We start from the raw sequence: 21,891 nt of genomic DNA, 5'->3' as shown, positions 1-21,891 counted from the left end.
TCTAATCAAATGAATGAAATTTAAATAATTAACTTAAATCTAATTTTAAATTGATAATCAGAATTTGAAAGTTAATTTAAGAAAAACTTATTAAAAATGTGTTGAGGTAGATTTTGAAATTTACCCCTCTAAAATTCCAAAATAAGGGGATAAATAAGATTATTACTAGATAAATGATAAAATTTACTTCTCACCTTTGACTTGAGTTAGAGAAGTTAGAGTTGTAGGAGTTCCCACCTTCTTCTCACATTTTGGTCTCACGCAACTTCATGCGCCCCACAGCCATCGTCTTCCTCATGAAGCAGATCTGCAAGCCACCATCCCGCCGCTCACCTTCAAGGCCACCATCCCGTCCCGCTGCTCACCTCACGAAGCAGATCAGTGCGCCGCTCACCTTCACGCCGCCATCCACGAACCAAAACCAAACCCGTCGCTGTCGCACCCAACTGCCACCACCCTCCCCGCTGGCTGCAACACGTACCATATCTGCTTGATGTGCCACGTCCCAAACCAGATCTACCGTCCCGTCGCCCGGCCAGATCCACCCAAGGCCGATACGATCCGTCGGCCACCCCAGACCAGATCCACCTACTGCCGCTTCGATATGTTTCCGATCTACCGCCCAACTTCCATCTTCTAGCAACTATTCGAGGAAGGTAAGACCTTTGTTCAGATTTTGCGTATTTTAGGGATATTTAAAAAGATATTTTTGGTTTCCCTATATTTTAGGATATTTAAAAAAATTCAAGTGTGGGACCGATATGTGTCTTTTGTTTATAACTAGATCTGAGAACTATATATCTACAACTGCAACAGACTTACTATATTTATATAGCTTAAATTCTAAACATGGTAAAAGTTAGAGGATGAACATCTGGACAATGATTAAAAGCTACTGGTATAACAGAACGTTAAAAGGAATCGTGCAAAATTAACTTAGAAAGTGAAAAAGATTTATAGATGCAGTAGTTTATATATTTCTTGTTTGTTAATTTTTACAGTAATATTTACAAATTAGATTCACTGAGCTAACTTTACTCGTATATTTCAAGAAAAGGAAAGGGTCTCAAGATAGTTGAAGAAGAACGTGTTAGAGAGGTCATTATTGGTATATACATGTATTGACATTCTACTTATGATATTTGAGTTATATAATTGTATATACATGTATTGACTTTCGTATTTTGTTAATTCTTGAATTGATATATACATGTATTGACATAATTGAGTTTCATGGTGATATAGACGTGTATTGAATTATAATTTTGATTTTTCTTTAATTGGTATATACATTTATTGATCTTTTAATTTTGATAAATTTTCTAATGTTTTAAAGTACGATACAAAGTCTAATGAAGAGAATAAAAGAGTCAATAATGAATCCACCGATGAACATAAGAAAAATAACTCATCGTCAAAAGAAGTTTAAGAAACTGAATCTGATGACGATACACGTCCAAAGGCTACAAATTTAAGAGGCATCACCTATTTCCTAATCGTTTTGATTTATGGGTTGTTAGTCTTCGATTTTTTAATTTACATTTGTTGTAGATGATATTATTAAATGATAAAGAAATAGGAAAACATACAAAGAACTTGTGACAGCATATACTCCTTAGTGGTTATGTATATATACCAATTGATGCAAATATGTCTATATACATTAAGAAGATAGAGTAGAACAATTGCAAAACAATGAGATGAGAGATGAACCGTTGTACACAAATCGTTTAAATTAATTGAAATACAAAACAAAGTAATTAAAATAATTAACTTGAAATCCCTTGAATGTAGGAAAATCATTTTGAATTCAAAACAAAGTTGGTTAGTTTGTTAAATATAATAAAAAGCCAAAAAGACATAGAAAAGGGCATTGTTGGAAAACTATGTAAAACTCCTAAAATATCCTTTAACCATTTGTGCAAAATTTAAAACTAATAGACATTTTTAAAAACGGGTGGCAAAATTTAGCCACCCACTTAAATTTTCCGATAATAATTACACAAATGGATTCATTCTACAAGACTTACACTTGTCTTAAAATACACCCTTAAGATGGAACCCATTTGCATTTTACCAATATACCATTTTTTATATACATATAATTATTATTAAGATATTGAAATTCAAAATGGAAAAATGGTTGATCTGGGGTTTTCATTTTAAATCCATAAATTAATGCACTTTTTCACTTTCCTAAAAAAAAAACTTCTCAAATTTTTAGTTATCTGTTCATCTTCTTCATCCGTCTTCTTTTGTCTCACTTTTCATTATTGTTTCAGGTAGGTCGTCTCCTCGTCTTCTTAGTGTTCTCCGTTTTCTTTCGTTACCGTCTCTGACAACCCATTTCCAATTCGCTCGCTTTTCACCATTGTTTCCGATAGTTTGTTGTTGGTTTACTATTTGTGAATATTTGCTGTAAATTAGTTGTAAATGTTAATTGTTATTTATCGTTATTTCCTTTTATGTTTTTTTGTCTCTCTTCTATGTAAGAAGGCTATGTATTTCTTACTAGATTATATATATTGGAATCTAATTATTTTTATTCCATCAAAACTAAGTTTTGTTTTCTGCCGTTTACGTTTTAAATATTCTAGGTTGGCTTTTATTTCTAATTTGGGTGTTCGGTTTCTGGATATTTAAAAAGTATTCGATGGTAACGTTGTATATATTTGATTATGTAGGTTATTTGCTTTGCTTGTTAATTGTAGAGGGATATAGTCGTATATACATTATAGTTCATATATAAGTTATAGTTTATAGCTAGATATAGTTTATATCTCTATATAAGTGTATGTTATAGTGGCTATAATTTATAGTCGAATATAGTTTATATCTCCATATAAATGAAAATGTAGACAATAAACCACCATTGTCGTCTTACCTCATCATGTCAGCAAGTTTACTCTCGTGCTCTCCAACAAATATTAGTGAGATTGAGCCAAATATTGCATTTGAAATATATTGAATTGAGCTAAAAATTGGAATGAAATGAACAAATATTTTGTAATAAATTTCATCATTTAGTAGAATGTATTAAGGAGTAAATTAGGGAATTATAGGAATAACTGATTTGGATCCCACAATAATTTAATGTTTACAAAATCAAATTTGGAACATTACATCTTCTACATTTAAATAAAAAAACTAATTATAATAAATATAAATGCCATAAATAAGGGCAAATTTGGTATTTGGGAAAAGTTTTAAATCCAAAAATCTAAAATTAAAATTTGTAAACATTAGACATTTGTAAAAATAAGTTTCCAAAACAGCCAATCCAAGACATTATCTCAAAAAAAAAAAAACAAAGAAAAAAAAAAGAAAACTCTAAACATCTATCCCCTTTTTCTTGGGTTTTTGGGTTGAATAGCCGTTTCCCATAGGCTCACTTTGATGTATGCCCCATCTTAAAACTTTTGTTTTCTAACCAGTTGCTAACATTATTTTCGTGTGAAATTATGTATTTGTCCTCCTTATTTTTCTTCAATTTCTCTACTTTCTATTCCCTTTTCGTCTCCTCTCTCTCCTCTCTCTTCTTCATTTTTCTCTCTCTTACTTGCACAATAAAGACGAAGAAGAAAAAAAAATATCTATCTAGCTTTGCTCAATCTGCCTTCCCTCTTCCCCATTTTTTACCATTGTTATTTGTGCTACCTGTTTCCGCATCTCCTCTTCCTGCGATTCACGTTGATTGTGGAAGACTGGAGTTCTGAAAGCCGATGGCGGTAGAGCAACCGATGACGACACGGACAATGGCAGCACAATCGAAAATCACATCATTCAACTACACTATGCATTTCTCAGATCTCTCTAATGGAAGGATCTCTCTCATATCTATCTCACTCTCTGTCAGATTTTGTTCGCTCTTGCTCTCGATCAGATCTTTGCTGAAAGCGAGAGCAAGAGCGAGAACTTGAACGAGACTGAGACCGAGAACTTGAGCGAAACTGAGAGTGAGAACTTGATCGAGAGCGAGAGCGAGAGAGATTTGAATTTTTTTTACGTTGATTTTGAGACTTCGAGAATGATCACGAGATTGGAGTGAGAAAGTTTAAAGCAGATTTCATTTTCTTCCTTCCTCATATTTTGTTTCTATTTTTCAATTCAATTTAACGTATATTTTTCAAAATTTTATTTTCTTAATTAATTGTTTAATGTATATTTCCCAAATTTTGTTTTCTTTTATTCAATTTAATTTTGTATATATTTCCTCCCATTCTGTTTCATTTTATTCCATTCAATTTAATGTATATTTTCCCAAATTTTGTTTTCTTTTATTCAACTCAATTTAATATATATGGTATTAGGGTTAAAATTAGAAATAAAAATTATAATTTATTATCTAACATCGTGATTCATTTGCCTTCCTCTGCCCTCATCACACGCTCCACAAAGATCGACTGCTGCAGAATCGTGCCGCCATCACAATTTCAATTAAAATTATAATTGAAAGGAAGTGAAACAAATCTCTATCTAAGTCATTATTTTAACTAATAATTTGAAAAATGAAACAAATATCTATATTTAATATATCCCCTAATGGAATTCAAATTTAAAATTTAATCCATTTATGTAAAAGTAATATATCTCTCCTGAAATGTCTCCCCTAATATTAACTATAATTGAAATTCAAATTTAAATTTTAATCCAATTATTGGGAATCTAAAATATCTCTCTTTAATCTCTCCCATTTTAATTATGATTGAAATTTAAATTTAAAATTAAATTGTGAAAAAAATAATTTCTGTCTCACGTTTCCCCCTAAACCTCTTCCCAAAAATCTGCCCCATTTTCGTTCTTCTCTCCGCTTCTCCCCCACCACGTTTTCTTCTTCCTCTCTTCTATCCTCGGCGATGGTCGAAGCTATGAAGGGCGGATGACGATATGGACGCGAACCGTGTTTCCGATCGAAGATCGCTCTGCTTCGGATCTCGCTCTCGCCCGCGCTCTTGAGCGCACTGACGGCGAACAATTTATCGCCAGAGAGGATAGAGATGATGGCAGCAGTGAAACTGTGTGGTGAGGTGAGAGTGTAATGTTTTTAGAGGGAGAATGAAAAAAAAATGCCGTGTTTGTAACTAGAACAAAGGCGTGGGGGCGGTAGGGATTTTAGAGAGAGAGAGAGGGAAAAAACCTATTTTTAGCAGGAGAGGGTGAGACACTTTTTTTTATTGTAATATATTGAGATTGAAGAGTGAAAAACAAAAAAATAAGTGGGAGACAGGAAGAATAATTACCAAGTGAAAAAAATAGAGGAGAGAGAAAGGAGATTGGAAGAGAATGAAGAAGAGAGAGAAAAAAATGAAAAATATGAGAGCCGGAAACCAAAAAAACAGAAACGAGAAAAAAAATAATAAATGGTAAATATATAATTTCACACAAAATGACGTAAGCAAGTGGTTAGAAAACATAAGTTTTGGGGAGGTGGGCTATGGGAATGGGTTATTCAACCTAAAAACCCTTTCTTTTCTTCTTCTCTTATCTTCTTTTCCAACCCCCCAATCGTCGCCCCCTATTATTGATAGCTCCTCTGAAACCCAAACATAGCAGCGGCGGTGCTAGTCCACTCCGACCGGCACGACGACACATCCGACGAGTACTTTCGGTGTGTTTTGAACCCGTAACAGCAGCGACCCAAGAGCAGATTTCCTCTCAAGAACGACGATGTTCTCTCGCTGGTCGTTGGATTATGGCAGCATGTGGCAAACTACAGTAGCGACGACGATTCTAGTGTGCGGCGGTACGATTCTCGACAACTGCAGTGTCCTGACGATTTTTGCTTTTAGATCCGGTGACCAAGCCTTTGATTCGCACAACCCACAGTGGCCCGAGCATAGAACCAACGGCGATTCTACACCAAGCGCGGCGGTCCGACGCATCTATAGTGTTTGGCGGCAATGCACGACCCATAGCAACCAGGATTTGGCGGCCCGTGTCATGTTTCCAACATCTAGTAGTGTCAGTAGTGGATTCGGCGCATTCTCCACCAATGCAAAACACGGACAACAGCATTTTTGTGGCGTTTTCTTCATTCTGGCGATATTCGACGCTTACCCAAACCCATTCAAAGCTTGATTTGAGTTACCCACCCCTTCGGCATTTATTCGGCGTCGACCCACTCCTATTTGGACCCAGATTGGCGTTACACATTGCTTTTCAACGTCAGACCAGCAAGCCTAAAGCCTCTCAAACTCGAATTTGGAAGCTCAAACTTCCACGACGTTGACCCATTCCTAATCCAAGAGGTTTTAGTGTGAGTCAGTTGGTAACAACTCACCTAAACTTGATTTCGGTTAAATTTAAATTTTTCTAAGTGGATTCTAACCTGAAACATGATCTCGTTTGTTGTAGGAACCCTTCGACAAAGCTTAGTAGTCCTTTAGGACCCTTGTTGTAAGTAGTTCTTACTTGGGGATATTTGTTGTATGTTTCTATGAATCAATTGTCACTTGTTTGTGCCATGATTGTTATTTGCTTGAATGCATGTGGTTGTTGTTACTTTAGAAATGTTGCCATTGATTTTGTGAATGAACTGGTGCATGTTGGTTATGTGGTAAAGTGTATCATGAGTTTGTAAGCATGATGTATATAACATTTTTGGCTATGCTAAGTGTAGACATTGTATTTGGTCCGACTCAAATTTATTATTATTTTTATTTGTTTATTATTAATATTAATATTAATATTTTATTTTATTAGATTTTTATTTTAATTGTTTTCATTAAAACCCACATCATTTACTTTATTATCAGTTTTAAGGTAAATTTTAATTCAATTAAATTATAAATTTTGTTTTAAGAGAATTTGATTTATTAGAACAAATATATATTAAAAAAATATTTGATTTTAAACGAATTTGTTTTAAATAATTGATTTATTATTAAAAGAGAAGATAAAAAGTGATTTGATTTTTTTAATTAAAAAGATTGATTCTGTCAAAGCCATATAAGGTGACGTCATTTCATTCCTCTCCTACCCCTCCCATTTGTTACCGTTGGAGCATTGCGTATTTAAGAGAGGGAGTACAATATGGGAAAGGGACAGAGAGAAGGCAAGCAAAGGAGAGAAGCCACATTTTGTGTTCCATTTTTTCACCTTTCTCTCTTCATTTTCAAACACCCATTTTCCTTTTGCTTTTACTTTTTTTTCCTTCCTTCCTTTTCATTTCTCTCTCTACCATTCATCTTCTCCCTCCTTTTTCTTCCTCATTTTCACTCCCAAGCCCCTCTCTCGACCTCACAGCTTCGGCGAACACAACGGCGTTGCAGATCTGGTGGCGACCCCAAACCCTTATCTCGAAAGAGACCCTTCAGGGGATGACGTCGGCCGCTCCGCGTCGCCATGATGTTGCGACAACTTGGGCGACTCCACTGGGCACTATTGAGAGTCAAGCCATATTTTTGTCGTTATTATCCATTATAAGTTATTTTGGTCCATTATTTTTTTTGTGTGCACATATTGTCATTTAATTATTTGCTTTTATAATTTCACATCATCATGCATTTCACACAATACATAAGCCTTCTACTCGGGCTTTACCTTTAAGATTAGATCGGAGACTAGTAGTGTGACCCTTCGTGGAATTTCGGTTTCCGTGCAGGCTCATGAAATTCTCCACTCAAGTTGACCATACTGCGAAAGCGTATGGAAGATTTTGGGGTCCGTTTTCCTCTAGGTTCTATAGGCATTAACTTTACACTCATTTTAGCATCAGATTTCCGCTATTTATTACTTTATTTGTTTATTTGGTTTGCGTTGGAGTTAATAAAGTGATTCATTTAAAAGAGTCCCATACATTTACATAAGTTTCTCATTTCTCACTTTATTTATTTTTACTATTATTATTATAATAATCGTTATTTTTTACAACGATTAAAAAAAAAGTTTCACAACTTTCCCTTTTTCTTTAAAATTATTTTCCACCAATTGTGCCAAAATTGACCTAAGTCTTAAATCATTAACATTGACAGTAAATTAAAGCATGAGTTCTAGAGAACATGCAGAGTGTAGCGTACTCGTACCCAAGAACGGAAAGAGCAAGACCAATAAATTGTCCGTCAATGGTCAGAGAACATGCAGCATACTCATGGTGACGCATTATTAGAGAATGTCATCAGACCATTTCAAAGTGTAGCGTTCCCAGAAAATCAGTTGGATGTCTTGAAACGATTATGGGAAGGCTTAAGACCAAACAGAAAGATCCAGTTCATAAAAACAAATATGGCCACATAGCGTAGCTCATGTACTTGCGAGTCAACTTCTCATTGTTGAGAGCATTAGTTCGACATTGGGATCCAGCCTATAGATGCTTCACTTTTAGCTCAATGGATATAACTCCAAGTATGAAGGAATACCACACTCTCCTACAAATACCACTGAAAGAGAAAATTGAGGTTTATTCCTATGATGATGAGTTCATATTGAAGAGGGCAATATCACTGCTTGTATGGAAAATATCTGCTGGTGAAGTTGAAAAAGATATGAAAAGGAAGGGAGAAAACACATGCTTGTCGGTAGAATATATCCTGAGTCTTCAACAGAGGTTCGGTAACGATGAAATAGAGCTATCGCTGTTAGCTCTATGCCTATTCAATTTGGTTTTATTCCCCAAAGTTAGTGGGTATGTGGAAGAGCGAGTGGTCAAGCTATTTGTCAAGGTAGAGATGAGAGTTAATCTCGTAATACCCATCCTTGCAGAAACCTTCCGAGCACTAAATTTTTGCAGATCAAGAGGAGTAAGGAAATTTATAGGTTATGTTAAGCTACTATACATTTGGGTCTTGAGTCATATAAATTGTCTACCAGAATTCAAGTGTCCTCAAGTCAAATTTTCAAGATCGTGGAGTAGATTACAGAATCCCATCCTTGAATTCAACCAAGGGGAGTGGAGTGGAGCACTTTTTTCGCAGGACTAAGGCCAAAAGACGTGGAGTGGAGGGCACGTTGGATGTCAACCAAACCTATGATGTATAGGTGTGGCAAATGTCACAGTTTACCGTTATTGGGTCCATGGGGATGCATATCTTATGCCCCATTAATGGTGTTGTGCCAAATATAGGTACGTCAGTTAATCCCAGCCACACATGATTTAAGAAACTCTGAATTTGCCTATGATGTTGGATTTTGCAAAAACAAAATTCAAGAGATCGTAAAGGCGTGGAAAATGATTCCCAGAATTCAAAGTGGCAATTACCACGATAATACATTTGAAGGATACGAACACTGGCATTCGAATAGGGGGGAAATTGTGGTTCTCCTACCAATCGACAAGGGCAAAGGGAAGCTAGAGGTTCTAACTAGGAGAATTCTTACCGACATGAGCCCAAATCAGCCCACTCAGCGGAAGGTTCACAAGATAGAATATGAGCTGCGAGAAGGGAACCCCACATCAGCTTAAGAAAGACTTCAACTAGGGTTCAATCAAGGTTTACCTCGAAGCATTGAATTAGAATTGCAGCAGGCAAGAAGGAAGGTCGGTGACCAAGGAAAAGAAAATAGACTGTTGGAAGTAGAGGTTCGGGACCCTAACAAAAGAATATACCACATAAGTATAAGAAGGGAAACAGAGAGCTCACAGGAAGCCTTGAAGGCACGAGACAATCAAATATCACAACAAATGGCTTCTTTACAAACAGAAATCTTGTCCTTTCATGAAAAAGTCATTGTGTTGGAGGAGAAAGAAGTATAGTTAGCTTAATATGCTCAAGAAAATCAAAGATTAAGGGAAACTGTTCAGACGCTTTCAAGCCGTCTCGACAAAACTCAGAATGCTACTGATGCGTTAATGTAGGATTATGCCCATATCAGGGAACAATACAACCAAGTGGGGGTATGAATTAGACCATGTGAAGCGTGATACCACATTGTTACGTCATAACTCAGAACATGTGCTTACCCAAGTCAGACAGGTAGCTCGAAGGGCAGATGGTTTAGCTGAAGAGGCACGAGCTTTCACGTCTGCCATTACCCCTACACAGCTGGATGACAAAAGTACACTCAAGTTCCTGAGCAAGCGTTGGCGAGATCTAGAGCATTAGAGACAATTTTATTGATACTCTACTTTAATGTACTTCCAATTTCATGATTTAAGCATTAGGGTTCAAATTTGGCACCATTGCTGCTTTCTTGTAATCTTCATTTATTTATCTACCCAATTTATAATAAAACCATGAACTTATTTATTTATGGTTTTCTTTCTCTCTCTTTCTATCTTCTATTTTTCTAAAAACAAAACAGATTGTTCAAGATAGCTCACTCACCGGCACCACATCGCACTTACCGTACCATATGCTTGGCGACAATGACAGATCAAAAAGCTGAGCAGAAGAAAATAAGGAAAGACATTGAGGAGTTGCGCGAAAAGTTAGATGTCATCCTCTTCGCGTTAGAAAAAGGCAAGACGGTTGCGGATCCTGCTACATCTAGCAACCTCGTCCATGAGCCACAAGAAACCCCGCCTTATCCATTTGGGTACAGTCCACCTTTTAGGCCAGTAGCAGAGGGTTTCATGCCACAACATACAATGTACAACCCTCTGTATGATATTCCGGTTGGTTAGTACCCAGCTCCCTTTGTTAAGGGAGCTCAACAAATCCTAACCAACATCATTTTTCGAGAGCCCGAGCAAATGATGTCACCCCCTACAGTCCTTAATCTAGGTGGTCTCCTAGTCAAGACATACCCAGTCAGACAAAGTGCCTCCAGTAACGAGAAGTTCGAAGTTCTGTTGGAAAGATTAAGAGCAGTAGAGGGGACCTGGCAATATTGATGCCTCTCAATTGTGTTTGATATCTGGATTAGTCATCCCTTCGAAGTTTAAGGTGCTAGAATTCGAGAAATATGATGGTTCTTCTTGTCTTAAGAACCACCTTATAATGTACTGTAGGAAGATGACAGTGTACGTCCAAAATGACAAACTGTTGATACACTACATTCAAGATAGTTTATCTAGTCCAGCTTCTCGTTTGTACATGCAGTTGGACAGCTTTCATGTCGGCTCGTGGAAGAATCTGGTCGACTCATTCCTTAAGCAATATAAACATATAGATATGGCTCTAGATCGCTTATACTAGCAAAGAATGAAGAATAACAGTACATAAAGCTTTAAGGAATACGCCCAAAGATGGAGGGACACAGCAACTCAGGTCCAACCTCCTTTAACTGATAAAAAGGTTTCTTCCATGTTCATCAACACCTTAATACAACCCTTCTATGATCAGATGATTTGAAGCACTTCCACAAATTTCTTTGATATTATGACCATCGGAGAAAGAATTGAATATGGGGTCAAGCATGGTCGATTAACTGGTATTTCTAGTGAGACATTAGCCATGATAAAGGCAAGTTCCTCGAAGAAGAAGGAAGGTAAGGTGCAAATGGTAGGAGCAGACCGACATTCTTGGAAACAACAACCGTACGGTCGGACACCACGATACGCTCCGTATTATTACCCAATACCATACGGGTATAATCAACCATATGTGAATAATGAAACTTCACATTACTCCCCTTATGCCTCTCAAAATTTTCGACCCTTGGCTAGTCAAAATTTCCAACCTAGAGGTCAGCAGCATAATACATTCTATACTCAAGGGCAGCAGACTAATAGAAGGGCACGTAAACAGACTCAATTCAACCTAATCCCCGTGACTTATACTGAGCTTCTGCCTCAGTTATTTCAGAATAATCAGTTGGCGCCTATTCCTATAGATCCGATCAAGTCTCCATACCCAAGATGATATGGTGTAAATGCTCATTGTGACTATCACGCAAGAGCCGTAGGGTATTCAACAGAGAACTGCACTGCATTGAAATACAGAGTACAAGCTTTGATCAAGGTAGGTTCGTTGAATTTTAAAAAAGAAAATGGGCCTGATGTAAGTAATAATCCGCTGCCGAATCATCAGAACCTCCAAATAAATGCAGTTCAATGTCAAGGGATCGAGTCAAAGAGTAAGGCTGCAGAAATTACAACCCCTATAGAGGAACTATTTTAAATTCTCTTAGAAAGTGGATATGTATTAATGGAGTACCTATGCCCAAACCTCAAGTATAAAGGGTATGATGAAAGTCAGACATGCCTGTTCCATGCTAGGGCAAAAGGACACTCTCAAGAGCAATGCAGCCATTTTAAAAAGAGAGTTCAAGAGTTGTTAGACTCAAAAGTCCTTACTATTACAAAATCTCACCATAATAAAGGGGTAAATGTCGTAGATGATGTTTCGGTTGCTGAAGGCTCAAGTGATGCTCTTAAGCCAAAACCCCTCACCATATTTTACCGTGAAAAGCCTGATGCACCTAGCAGCAATCAGAAATCGACTATCACGGCCCCAGCTCCTTTCGAGTATAAAAGTTCCAGAGCAGTACCTTGGAGATATGAGTGCAAGGTAACTATCGGGCAAGAGGTATCATCTACTTCACTCCCAATTGACAATATCACCGGGGTAGGAGGTTTGACACGAATTGAGAGATGTTATACACTTGATAGCCTGCTAAAGCGCGTAAATGAGCCTACTAGTGAAAAAATAAAGAGACAGGAAGCGAGAAAAAAGAAAGAGAAGGTAGAGGAAGATAGGAAGGGGAAGGTGAAACTCAACGTTGATGTTTCTGATGAACTGGTGGAGGCAATTGTTGTAAAGAATGCAAGTCCCAAACAACCCGTGTATGAGGAAGGGACTCAAGAGTTTCTAAAACTAGTGGAGCAAAGTGAATACAAAGTTATTGAACAACTAGGTCGGACACCTGCAATGATCTCTATATTGTCTTTGCTGTTATCCTTTGAAGCGCATCATAATACATTGTTCGAGGTATTGAAGCAGGCTTTTGTCTCACAAGACATCACAGTGAATAATTTGAACAACGTTGTTGGGAATATAACGGCATCTAGTTCTATCACTTTTACAGATGAAAAGATACCACCAGATGGTACAAGACATATCAAAGCTCTCCACATCTCAGTTAAGCATTAAAACTTCCTAGTAGCAAAAGTCCTTGTCGACAATGGATCTTCTTTAAACATAATGGCAAGGTCCACACTAGAGAAGTTACCAGTCGATATGTCCCATATGAGGCCTAGTACTGTGAGACATAACATTTCAGGTTATGGACATTACATCAGCTTATAGTTTCTTGCTAGGGCGTCCGTGGATACATTCGACAAGAGCAGTTCCATCCACTTTACATGAGAAAATTAAGTTTGCAGTTGACCAAAAGTTGGTGATCATATTAGGACAAGAAGACATTATGGTCTCAAGACTCGCTTCGATGCCAGACGTTGAAGCAGCAGAAGAAGCTTTTGAGTCATCCTTCCAATCATTTGAGATTGCAAATGCTATAACTCTACATAGGAAGTTTGGAAGACCTAAACCACGACTATTAGAGGCCGCCTTTAAGGGGGACAATGGGAATTTAAACCAAATTGTTGAGGATGGGTAAGAACACAAAGAGGTTTGGATTGGGGTATAAGCCAAATAGAGGCGACATCATCAGACTGCGGAACCTTGAAAAAGCAAAACGTCTGTCAAGATTTGAGAATAGGGAGCATGATTATCCAAGGAGGACTGTTCTAGCTCTCAGCCACTCTTTTAGAAGTGCTGGCATAATCCATCAGGAGTACGATGAGAGTTCTGCAGTTGCAACAGTGATAGAAGAAAGAGAGCAAACTAGACCTTTTGTCTTCATGTGGCCAGATGGTTTCGAGCTAAGCAATTGGAGTGTGTTAGAGCTACCGTCTTTTGTTAATAATAAGTCAAAGTAATCGACCATTTTCCCCTTATTTTCTTAATTAATAAATTAATTTTCTATTCCCTGTACATTCTATCAAGACCTATTATTTGTCTATATTTCTTCTATATCAATAAAGTTCAAATTCATTCACTTTGTTTCTTTGCTCTACTATTTCTCTCCAGGCCAATTTATTCATTTGTTTCTTTTTCTTTCCCTTTCTCCCTTATTATGTCTTAAGCAGTAATACTGAGATTGAGTCTGATAATGATTCGAAATACGAGCTCGATACACCTATATACAACGTCGAGTCTGATAAGGAAATATCTGATGAGCCATCAACTGAGTTATTGAGAATGCTAAAAGAAAAAGAAAAGATGTTGGGACCCCATGAGGAATTAATTGAGACAGTTAACTTGGGGCCACAAGCTGAGGCCAAAGAGATTAAAATAGGCACTAATATGTCTTTAGAGAGTTGCAAAAAGATGATAGAGTTACTTCATGAATATGCTGACGTTTGTGCTTGGTCCTGTCAAGATATGACTGGTTTAGATACAGACATTGTAGTGCACAAATTGCTAATCAACCCAGAGTTTAAGCTGGTGAGGCAGAAGTTACGGAAAATGAGGCCAGATATATTGATCAAGATAAAGGATGAAGGAAAAAACATTGATGTAGGGTTCCTTACAGTATCTAATTACCCTGAGTGGGTGGCTAACATTGTCCCTGTACCAAAGAAAAACGGACAAGTAAGGATTTGTGTGGACTATAGAGACTTGAATCGTGCAAGTCCAAAAGACAACTCTCACTTCCTCCATATCGATGTGCTAATGGATAATACTTATGGATTCTCGACCTTCTACTTTATGAATGGGTTCTCAGGAAACAATCAAATCAAGATGGCACCTGAAGATCGCGAAAAAACCACATTCATTACGCTATGGGGAACTTTTTGCTACAAAGTTATGCCGTTCGGGCTAAAAAATGCTGGGACAACCTACCAACGTGCTATGGTTACCCTCTTTCATGACTTGATGCATAAAGAAATTGAAGTTTACGTTGATGATATGATTGCCAAGTCAAAATATGGCGATGAGCACACAATTATTTTAAGGAATCTATTCGATCGATTGAGAAAGTTCAAATTTAAACTCAATCCCAACAAATGCATATTTGGGACAACCACTGGAAAACTTCTGGGCTTTGTAGTAAGCCAAGAAGGCATTAAAGTTGACTCGGATATAGTCAAAGCAATCTTAGAGATGCCACCTCCACAGACGCATAAAGAAGTTAGAGGGTTCCTAAGACGACTCAATTACATCGCAAGGTTCATATATCATTTAACAGCAACTTGCTAACCCATCTTTAAATTGCTCTACAAGAACAATGATGGGGTTTGGAGCAAAAATTGTCAAGCATCATTTGATAGAATTAAGCAGTATTTGTAGGACCCTCAAGTTCTTCTGTCACAACTCCAGGACGACCCGTTATTTTATATCTTACAATGACTAAAAACTCAATGGGATGTGTAATGGGGCAGCATGATGATTCAGGTAGGAAAGAACAGGCCATATATTATTTAAGTAAGAATTTCACTGATTGCGAGACTAGATACTCTCTAGTAGAGAAAACTTGTTGTGCTCTAGCTTAGGCTGCCCGATGTCTAAGGCAATACATGTTGTATTATACAACATGGCTCATTTCAAAGATGGACGCATAAAATACATTTTTGAAAAGCTATCTCTCTCAGGTCGAATTGCAAGGTGGCAGGTTCTCTTATCCGAATATGATATTGTCTATGTGACTCAAACGGCCATTAAAGGGAGTGCTCTGACCGACTACCCAGCTCAACAACCTATAAATGACTAAGAACCAATGAAGTTCGACTTTCCAGATGAGTATATGTCCACCCACAGGCGAGGAAAGTTTAGACCCATAAATTTGGACTATGATGTTTGATGGTGCCTCTAATGAGCTAGGTCATGGGATAAGGGCTATTTTGATATCACCTAAAGGGGATCTATACCCTCTTACCGTCAGGTTATGTTTTGACTGCACACATAATATAGCTGAGTATGAAGCATGCTTCATGGGTGTCCCAAGCTGCTATTGATATGAAAGTCAGGAAACTCAAAGTTTTTGGAGATTTTATGCTAGTAATTCATCACTTAATAGGAGAATGGGAAACAAGAGGCGCTAAGTTGTTGCCTTACAAACAACTCATAACAGAATTGTCACAAGAATTTGATGAAATCTCATTTGATTATTTGCCAAGAGAAAATAATCAAATAGCAGATGCATTAGCCAAATTAGCAATGATGTTCAATTTAGAACTCAATAAGGAGGTCCGTCCGACTAAAGTTGGGAGGAGAGATGTCCCAGCTTCTTGTATGATCATTGAGGAAGAACCCAACGACAACCCCTAGTTTCATGACATCAAGCAGTATATCAAGAGTAAAGAATATCCACCCAATGGTTCAGAAAATGATAAGCGCACCCTCCGCAAGTTGGCAATAAAGTTTTTCTTAAACGGAGAAATACTGTACAAGAGAAACCACGACACGGTTCTCCTAAGATGCGTCGAAGGAAGAGAGGCCAATAAGATTATGGAGGAAATCCATGAAGAAGTTTGTGGCACTCGTGCAAATAGCCATATGATGACTAGGCAAATTTTAAGAGTCGGCTATTACTGGTTAATTATGGAGACACCTTGTATCAGATATGCAAGAAAATGTCACAAATGTCAAATTTACTCAGACAAGACTCATGCTCCTGCTTCTTATTTACATACTTTGTCAGCTCGTTGGCCCTTTTCTATGTGGGGCATGGACGTGATAGGTCCTATCAAACCTAAAGCATCAAATAGGCACCGATTCATTTTAGTAGCCATAGATTATTTTACCAAGTTGGTAGAAGCAGCTTCTTACCGAGATGTGACAAAATGAGTTATGGTAAAATTCATCAAGAAAGAAATTATTTGTCGTTATGGTCTTCCTGAAACAATAATTTCTGATAATGCAAGGAATTTGAACAAGAAATTGATGAGCGAGCTCTACGAGCAGTTTAAGATCAAGCATCTCAATTCAATCCCTTATTGACCCAAGATGAATGGTGCATTGGAAGCCGCCAAAAAAAACATAAAAATAATCGTTGAAAAGATGATTGTAACTTACAAGGACTGGCATTAAATGCTTTCGTTCGCCTTACATGGTTATCGTACCTCAGTCCGTACTTCAACTGGGGCAACACCATTTTCTTTAGTTTATGGTATGGAAGTTGTTCTCCCCATTGAAGTATAAATTCTATCATTGAGAGTTATCATGGAAACTAAGTTAGAAGAGGCTGAATGGGTCCAAAAGGCGTTATGAGAAGCTAAATTTTATAGAAGAAAAGAGGTTGATGACATTATGTAGAGGACAACTTTACCAAGGAAGAATGATGAAAGCCTATGACAAGAAGGTGCGCCCAAGAAGGTTTAGAGAGGGAGATTTGGTCCTAAAAAGAATCTTCCTGTTGTAGAAAGATTATCGAGGTAAATGGACCCCGAATTATAAAGGACCATTTGTGGTGAAAAAGGCTTTCTCTAGAGGAGCACTAATTCTGGCCAACATGGATGACCGTGAGTTTTTAAATCCAGTCAATTCAGATCATATTCGAAAGTATTATGCATAATTTCCCGTGTATCACGGAAAACTTCACTTTGATCTCAGTATTTTACTTGAAAGGCATTTTGTGTATCCATTCTCTATTTTAGACTACAAATTTGAACAACATCTTTGAAATACGTGTCCTTTGTCATAATTGGAAATCTCATTTATAAATTATGTTCTCTATTTATTTATGAATGACGGTCGTTGCTTACATTCACGTTTTCCAAGGTCACTTGTTACTCGAAATCAAACGTAGGGGCACCGGAAGCCTAAAGGTAAGGATATTTGTTCTCTAGAATTATTGGTGAAAACATGACATTACAAAGTTATCAGGGGCAAAGTCGTCATCCGGTTTAAGGAGTGTTTGGATAAGTCTCAGTTTGTCTGTGTACTCTCGATCTAGTTAAAAGGGTTTTGAAGGAAAGCGAAATGCGGTGATCGGGCTATCTGGACAATCCCAAGTTTATATTACAAAAGCAAGTGATTTCACTCTATTTTTCACATCCAAGATAAAATTTTATGTTATCATCATGCCTGTGTCAATCCAAGTCTGTTGCCTTTTAATTTCCCGTTGGTTAAATTGAACCTGATCAAAAATCATGGTCGAAGCCTATGCCAATCTAGGTCCGTTGTCTTTTAGTTTTGTTTGGTTAAATTGAACCCGATCGAGATCGTGATCGAAGCATGTGTCGTCAAGTCAGGTCCTTGCCTTTTAATTTCCCGTTGGTTAAATCGAACTCGATCAAAGATCGTGGTCGAAGCATGTGTCAAGCTAGGTTCGTTGTCTTTTAGTTTTATTTGGTAAATCAAACCTGATCGAGATCATGGTTGAAGCCTATGTCAAGCCAGCTCCGTTGCCTTTTAGTTTCCCGTTGGTTAAATCGAACCTGATTAAAGATCGTGGTTGAAGCCTATGTCAAGTCAGGTTCGCTACCTTTTATTTGTTTGGTTAAATCGAACACAATCAAAGATCGTGGTCGAAGCTTGTGTCAAGCCAGGTCCCGTTACCTTTTAATTTCTCATTGGTTTAAATCGAACCCGATCAAGGATCGTGTTCCAAGATGTCAAGCTAGGTCCGTTACCTTTTAATTTTCCGTTGGTTAAATCAAACCCGATCAAAGATCGTGGTGGAAGCCTGTGTCAAGCCAGGTCCACTACCCTTTATTTATTTGGTTAAGTCGAATCCGATCGAAGATCGTGGTCAAGCCTGTCAAGCAAGTTCTGTTATCCTAGCCTTCTCATCTTCCCAATACTTTGTCTTTTTGTCTTTGTCTACCCTTTTAGTTCTGCAAGGATACAGAAAGGGGGGCAAGCTGTACACACCGTATTTGGTCCGGCTCAAATTTTATTATTATTTTTATTTGCTTACTATTAATATTAATATTAATATTTTATTGAATTAAATTTTATTTTAATTGTTTTCATTAAAAACCACATCATTTACTTTATTATCAGTTTTAAGGTAAAGTTTTAATTAAATTAAATTATAGATTTTGTTTTAAAAGAATTTAATTTATTAAAACAGATATATATTAAAAAAGATTTGATTTTAAACGAATTTTTTTTAAATATTTGATTTATTATTTAAAAAAAAGATAAAAAATGATTTGATTTTTTTAATTAAAAAGATTGATTTTGTCAAAGCCATATAACGTGGCGTCATTTCGTTCCTCTCTTTCCCGTCTTTTCTCTTCCTTCCATTTGTTATTGTTGGAGCATCGCGTATTTAAGAGAGGGAGTACAACACAGGGACAAAGAGTAGGCAAGCAAAAGAGAGAAGCAACATTTTGTGTTTCATTTTTCCACCTTTCTCTCTCTTTATTTTCAAACACCCATTTTCCTTTTGCTTTTATCTTTTTTTTTCCCTTCATTCCTTTTCCTTTCTCTCTCACCATTCATCTTCTTCCTTCTTCTTCTTCCCCATTCTCAATCCCAAGCCCCTCTCTCAACCTCACACCTCCGATGACCACAGTCGACTCCGACGAACACACCGGCGTTGTAGATCCAGTAGTGACTCCAAACTCTTATCTCTAAAGAGACCCTTCAAGGGATGACGTCGGCCGGCTTGCGATGACGTTGCGACACTAAGTTCGTTGGTGTGTTTTGGTTGGGATTTGTTTATGCAAGATATGTTAATTGTGTGATGTTGTAATTCATTATGTTTTAAGCATGTTGAAGTTGTTGTGACTTGGGTGATGAAATGACCTTTGGAAGCATGTGTGTTTGTTTGAATACGTAGTAGTATGATGTATAGTTGTGAGTTGGTTGATAAGCATATTTGTTGTGAACGTAGTATGCTAGAGTAATGTGATATGATTCATGCATGGGTCACGACTTAGAAAACATGTAGTAGGGTTTTGGTAAGAGTTCTGAGATGTTATGAAGTGAATGGATGAGTATCAGGGTCACAGGGCTGATATGTTACTAGTTGGTTATCAAGGTTCCGGGTATAAAGGTCGGGGTCGATATGCAAAACTTTGGACAAAGATGAGTGTCGAGGCTTCGGGTATAAAAGTCGAGGATTGATGCGATGAGTCTTAGTTGAAGGCAAGTATTGGGGCCTTTAGAGGAAAAGACAACGGTCAATATATTGCAAAGTTATCGATGCCTTAGCTATGCATGGTTAGGAGTCAGTGCAACAGTTCAAGGCCTTCGGTACAAAGGTCAAGGGTCGAACGCCAAGCATCATAGAGAAATGTCGAGACCTTGGGTATAAAGGTTAAGGGTCGATACGACTCGAAGGAATAGGAAGGAGAACTAGTGGATTTAAAGAAGCGTCGAGGCCTTGGGTACAAAGGTCAAGGGTCGACGCACAATTCGAGGCCTTGGGTATAATGATCAAAGGTCGAACGCCAAGTTTCTGTAGTGGAGTTTCGGGACCCTGGGTACAAAGGTCAATGGCCGATACGACTTGGAAGAGTTAGACTAGGAGAATTAAAGTGGTGAGATAGGTTAAGAAGTGCTTGAAAGAGCTAGGGGCTAGCAGGCTTGTGGTAGAGGTTACTTGGGTTGTGATACTTTGTTGCATATATGTGTTGTTAAATGTTATGACTTAGCGATGCATGACTCCAGTTTAGTATTTATATTATGAATGATGCATTTCGAGCATGCTGTTTGTGCGTGACCCTTCAAGTAAGGGCTGCTTATTGAGTACCGTGGTTGTACTCAACCTTCTTTCCCGTTCCAGGTTTTGTAGGTAATGGGGTCACACACGGGAATGGTGATGGCGAGAAGGAGACGTGACCGAAAAAGACCATTAGTTGCATAGCTTAGTTTTGTTTTTAGATAGGATAGTGCTGTTAAGTTTCTTATTTAAAGGATGTCAGATCGTTACACTTTGAGAATATTAGTTTTGTTTAGCTAATTGAACTATGGGGTTGAAATCTATTGAGGATAACTTTTATTGCTTATGTTCAAGTTGTTATTAAGTTAAACTTTGCTTTGTTGCTATTCAAGAAATTTAAATTTCGTTTAGTGGATAGTTTATGGTGAACAAAGGTTTCGTTGAGAAGTTTGGATAGGGTTGGGTTGTTATTAAATTATTAAGGGTAAAGAATCTGAGTTTTGGTTAAATCTTTAACGTTGTTTAGTTGAATTGTTCAAGCTATCGTGAGTGTTGAAATCAAAGTAGCGCAGCAGAAGCGTGGTGGATGAGGTTAATTCTCTTGTTTAAGTGGAATTCTTAGGTAGTTGTAGTAACGGTCCCCGTTTGGGAGGTTGAAAATCTTGGAACGTTACACTATCTTCGATGACATTGTTACTTTGCAGTTTTGGAAGGTGAAGCCGCTCTATTGTTGCCCATCAGATTTGGACTGTCAAGTGATGGTAGTGCCAATGACCATGCATATTAGTTACTGTCGTGGAATAATGCAACCCCATCTCTACCTATTCAATTGACGCTTCCATATACATCACACTGTTTAAAGAACTGGAACCATCCTCTCACATGTAGAGTTTCTTGATAATCGAGAATTACACACTTATAATAAGTTGTGTAGTGAGCAACTACCACTTGCACATTTTCCGATCCCACGTAATTTTGAAATGATAAGGTTTGGGCCATAAAATTTTTTGCCCTCAAACCTACAAATTCAACATGTTCATTAGTATATTAGAAAAGGAAAGCACGTAATTTCAATCAGAGTGTAACGTAATAAGAAAGCTAGCTAGGGTTTATTAAACATGGCTGAGGAGGTAGTAAAAAAGCATCATCTTCGATCAATGATATAAATATTTTTGCATCGAAACTTCAACATGTTTTCTGTAGATCCCAGATTTGCTATAAATGTAAAAGCTACTTGTATTGAAGTTGGGTGCCGTAACTATAGCATCATTAAGTCAAACAAAATCTACGGTACCATCAAGCGACCCGGTTAGGCAATGGGAGAACTGAAGAAGCCTAGCTACTTTTGACGGCGAGAAGGCATGGAGCATGATGGAGCTAGGATTGAATTTTGAAGAAGAAGAAACCCAATACTTCTAAACTTGATAGTTGATAACTACTCTGCTATATTTA

The 21,891-nt window shown here is 37.5% G+C and overlaps 1 long non-coding RNA gene across 2 annotated transcripts; it reads left to right on the top strand.

Annotated features, from left to right (window-relative positions):
* Positions 1–4,793: 4,793 nt before the first annotated feature.
* On the top strand, positions 4,794–20,785 carry LOC111024794 (uncharacterized). 2 transcript variants are annotated; one of them, XR_002603395.2, is made up of 3 exons: positions 5,378–6,256; positions 6,355–6,396; positions 20,563–20,785. It is a non-coding gene; the product is annotated as an uncharacterized LOC111024794 (long non-coding RNA). The 2 variants fall into 2 exon arrangements; XR_015787046.1 differs by having other exon boundaries at positions 4,794–6,396.
* Positions 20,786–21,891: the final 1,106 nt, after the last annotated feature.

This window comes from Momordica charantia (assembly GCF_013281855.1).
Source record: "Momordica charantia cultivar OHB3-1 chromosome 9 unlocalized genomic scaffold, Mcharantia_2.0 BLBB01000009.1, whole genome shotgun sequence".
Lineage (NCBI taxonomy): Eukaryota > Viridiplantae > Streptophyta > Magnoliopsida > Cucurbitales > Cucurbitaceae > Momordica > Momordica charantia.
Note: the sequence above shows the minus strand (reverse complement) of the source record. Positions and strands in the feature narration are given on the sequence as shown.